This window comes from Littorina saxatilis, linkage group LG12 (genome assembly GCF_037325665.1).
Source record: "Littorina saxatilis isolate snail1 linkage group LG12, US_GU_Lsax_2.0, whole genome shotgun sequence".
NCBI classification, from domain to species: Eukaryota; Metazoa; Mollusca; class Gastropoda; order Littorinimorpha; family Littorinidae; genus Littorina; species Littorina saxatilis.
Window position 1 is genome coordinate 46,009,452 of NC_090256.1, and position 5,000 is coordinate 46,014,451.

At 38.4% G+C, this 5,000-nt stretch overlaps 1 protein-coding gene across 2 annotated transcripts in view; it reads right to left on the reverse strand.

Moving 5' to 3' along the window:
• Nucleotides 1–5,000, reverse strand: part of LOC138982065 (conoCAP-like) — a 79,399-nt gene that overhangs the window by 42,204 nt on the left and 32,195 nt on the right. Inside the window, exon 1 of one of the 2 annotated variants that reach the window (XM_070355287.1) lies at nucleotides 1,821–2,249. The exons of the other annotated variant lie outside the window; for it this stretch is intronic. The gene's annotated coding sequence lies outside the window, so the exon portion shown is untranslated. Of the gene's footprint in view, nucleotides 1–1,820; nucleotides 2,250–5,000 lie in introns of those variants that run through there. 2 annotated transcript variants of the gene reach the window in all.

A 5,000-nucleotide genomic window follows, 5' to 3' on the forward strand; every position in this document is an offset into this window, starting at 1 on the left:
ATTGATTGATTGATTGATGTCGATTTTGTTTTGACTTATAGTAACGATTACATCAGCAACTGTCTTTCTGCTACTACAATGTCTATAGTAACACTGAATTAAAGAATATCAGAGATAAAATTATCAACAGATAAAATTAGGGTTGTACAATATGGCTGTATGCGCTGCCTGTAAAAATCAAAACAGAATTTTTGAATCACTTTTCAAGCGGGCTAAAACGTTATGTTGTAGAAATAGCCAAACGCCTCATTTGTGATCCAAATTAAGAAAATAATTATTAAATCCGTTTTCATATAGGCTAAAATGTTATTATGGTTGTTACTAAATGGCCGCACGCACTGCATGTGATCCACACACAAAAACAAGTTTTAAATTCCTTTTCAAACAGGCTTGAACGTTTGAATTATATAATACCAATACCATCTTATCATATCATGAACTTTGTAGTTTGTGTACATAACAATAATATATAAATATGTTCGGCATACACAATTTTACCGATGTAAAAAGCACTGATATTGATCACGACGTACAGATGCACACATGTATATAGACGTCTATTTAAATACACATTCACTGCGCACAATTTCCTTTGAAGAATGGCAAAACATACATTCAAATAACAAGTAGTCGCCCATAGTTATCCCGAAGAGAAAAGGACGCAGAAAGAAAGAAAGAACAAGTCGCGTAAGGCGAAATTACTACATTTAGTCAAGCTGTCGAACTCACGGGATGAAACAGAACGCACTGTATTTTTTCACCAAGACAGTACAGCTTCGTCAATCGCCGCGTGAAGGAAATCGCTCACCTCCCACGTGCAAAACGTAGTGATATTGACACGCCAGATTAGCGCGGTAGCGTATTGTGCTAGGCAGGAAAGCGCGCTTTTCTGTATTCTTGTTAACTTTCTGAGCTTGTTTTGAATACAACCTATCATATCTATATGTTTTTGGAATTAGGAAATGATAAAGAATAAGATGAAATCATTTTTCGATCGATTTCTTAAATTTTAATCGTAAGATTAATCAATCTATTTTCGTTAATTGTGATCACATTATAAGATTAAGCATGACATATGTATATATTTTTAGATTCAGAATGTGATGAAGAATACGATGCAATCAATTTTAAATTTGTTTGCGAAAAATCGATTTTAATGACAACTTTAATGAGCAAACTCATTAATTAATTTTTAAGCCTTCAAGCTGAAATGCAATACCAAAGTCCGGGCTTCGTTGAAGATTACTTGACCAAAATTTGAACCAATTTGGTTGAAAAATGAGAGCGTGACAGTGCCGCGTCAACTTTCACAAAAAGCCGGATATGACGTCATCAAAGACATTTATCAAAAAAAAATGTCTGGAGATACCATACTCAGGATCTTTCATGTCAAGTTTCATGAAGATCGGTCCAGTAGTTTTCTCTGAATCGCTCTACACACACACACACACACACACACACACACACACAACACACACACACACACACACACACACACACACACACACACACACACACACACACATACACCACACCCTAGTCTCGATTCCCCCCTCTACGTTAAAACATTTAGTCAAAACTTGACTAAATGTAAAAATGCACACACACACGGGCACAGATAGATAGACATATAGACAGACACACCAACTCAAACACACACGCAAGCACACACATGCATTTCACTGATGATAAGCAGTAATCCTAATTTTTTCAAAAGTCTTTCCTCATTTAAATTTGTTTGATTGATTTTTCAAAGCTTTTTTGTTTAATATGTATATACCTCATTCTTTCTTTGAAGAAAATGATAATCAAAGACATACCTTATGTGAAGCTTGCGAAGAATGAACCACCTTTTTTTTTTTAGCCGTGTCTCCTTGTCATGCAGATAACTATGATACGGGACTTTTTAAATGACCCTCTTTTCGATTTTGTATCGGTGATCAAAACACTTTATCCGGAACATGCCTGTTGATAACAGGTGGCACGAGGCACAACTCGGTCTTTTACTCAAAAAGTCCCGGTGTAAATTGTTTATCACGAGCTAAATCGTCGACGCCCACTTCTCACTTTTTGTTTTAAAAGCCTTATTTATCCCAAAACCGCAGACCTGCAGCGTTGATATTAGAAGCCTGAAAGACCCGGGCAAACTACAATTCTGGATGAATTATGCATAACCGCGGGCACATTCGCGAACAATGGTTTATACAGGAGCGAAGTGTGTAACATTTATGAAAACGACGCTTCGGTTGCGTGCGTTTGATTTCTCCTGGTCGCTTTCAATTAGGACCCGTCCTCACGACCAATCAGCGGGCCTGGAAGCCCGTGACGTCATCAATACGTGTAACGTGGCAAAGGTACGCGTAAATCTAGGATTGACTGCTGCAGGGGAGCGGTATAGACTCCTACGATTGGAGGCATTTATTGTTTTCTTTGTATTAATATTAAAGTAGGCGAGACCGAAGGGATGAAGAACGTACACGCACACAGATGCAGACACACATGCACGCACGCACGAACGCACGCACGCACGCACGCACGCTCGCACACACGCACGCACGCATGCATGCACGCACGCACGCACGTACGCACGCACGCACACACACACACACACACAAACGAACACACACACAGACACACACATACGTGTCTGAGGGGGGATATCTGGACATTTGCCGCAAAGAAAAATGTGTTATATCTGGACTTGTTTATTTCTAAAGCTACAGACACGGAGTGCGAGTGTAAACATGTGTTAGACTTTAAGAATACTTTTTGAGATTTAAAAAAAAACCACACTCATTATTGAAAGTTACACACCCAAAAATAGAGATTCTGAAACACGTGTTATATCTGGACATCTGCCACCTAAAAGTGAGTGATAGCCGGACATATGACCGGAAAGCTGTAAATACTATCAACTTTATCAAAATAGCGTTACATATGCGTGGTAGTACAAAAAAGCTACCAGTAATCCCAATTTTTTTTTTTACAGGGACAAACCAAGGGGAACTTTAACGCCTCTCGGCGTATTTTTTCGAGACAAATGTCTCCTCAGCTGATAGTTGGTAGACTTTATTGGATGTCGTTATTTAAATGCAATCCGTCAGAGACAGAAAGCTTAGAAAGGAATTACGTTGTATTGTTTTCCTGCTTTGCCTGGCTCAAGTCGGGAAATTCAGGACCGAAATGACCCAAGGTGCAACTCATTCCTTTTGATGAGTTTCAAGTTTCTTAAAAGTTTTCGCAGCTGTTGGTAGACTTTATTGGATGTCGTTATTCAAATGTGTCCGTCAGAGACAGAAAGCTTAGAAAGGAATTACGTACCTGGTAGACTTTATTGGATGTCGTTATTCAAATTACAAACCGCCACAGACAGAAAGCTTAGATTTTTATTTTATTTTTTTTGCGCATGAAAAGACTTCAGGCCAGATTTTCTTTACAAAACCGGGGAGGTAGGGTAGGGGAAGGGTGGTTTTTTTTGTTTTTTTTTTTTGAGCATGAAAAGACTAGGTGTCTAAAGCAGAGTTCCACTATACTTTTTGCTTTTGTGATTTTGTGATTTTGAAGACGTGTTTTATTTGGACGTCGAATTAAAATTATGTGTCCAAGTAAAGCCCTAAATTTCGCGCGGGAGTCGAGCTATCCCACCATAAACACATACACACATACACACACACACACATCCCCACCCCCGCCACCACCCCACCCCCACACGAAAATAAAGTTGTACTTTTATTTGTACGCATATATAACCAAATACGCAAAGGGAACTAACATGTGTATTCAGTAACCAAACACACTTACGAAAAAAAATGTACGAAAGCTAATGTTTACCTCGTCGCTAAAGGGAAAAGGGCATGGTTATAGATGAAGTTATAACATCTAGATGTAGCAAGTTATAACTTGTAGATGAGGCAATGTACAGCAAAACACATTAATAAAAACTTTCTGGATACAACCTTTTTTTCCTCTGAGGGAAAGATCAATAAAGCACTTGATCGAGATGAAGCAGCGAGATACGTACTGATTCGATTATCAATAAAATCTGAAGAACCTCTTGGGAGAAGTTTATAATAGGCGGACGTCAACTTTGTTGACTATTGCTGGAAATTACGGATGGGTAACCTTTTATATATATATACATAATAACATATAAACAAAATATATGTTATCTATTAAGAGGGTCTTATGTGTTAAAGTAGTTTTTATGGTTCTCTGATGTTTCTTTCCCTTTCTTGTTTTTGTGCCAAACATGGTTTTTTTACGGTTTTAAAAGTGTGGATTGCTGCTGTCGTCCTGCATGCTTACTTCCAAAATAAAACCAGATCACCCTACTTTAGCCGGTCGGCGTGATAATTATTAACATTCAGTAATAATTCTTTTTAACATACAGCAAGAAACTTATAGCAGTCATTGTTTGTGCTAAAACATGTTTTTTTTAAAGCCTGTTGAGGCTTATACCGATCGAATAGTACGTGAATTACGAATTTCGTCCATTTTATCAGCGGGTCATCATTGCTATCGTCAGTGAGTTGAATGTCTTTGTTTTTTTTAGTATGATCCCAACAGCATTTGTCCTTTCAAGGAAACTAACATACAAATAATACGAATAAACAAGCCCCAACCCCATCCCCCATCCCCACTACCCGTGGAGTATGGGCCCTTGGTTTTTACATCTATGTTATTTGTCCAGTCAGTATATAGACCCTTTCCTACTATTAAGTTACGGAGTTGTATGCACCGAGGTGCTGTTAAGAGAATCCAAGGTGCACCGAGTGTACTTACTTTTCGTGCAATTGTCTGGCCTCCACCAGGAAACGGAACTAGCTTCACGTATCTCTGTTCTGATCAAGAGACATACTCTCGAGGTTTATACTAGAAAAGAGACATGAAACTAATGGTTGTTCAGCTGCATGCAAAAGCTTGTTTTTCCACAGCTTTTTCTCCAAGCTGTATGAGGTTTTGAGAAATGTCCACACCTTACCAAGCAATCAGAGTTTTCA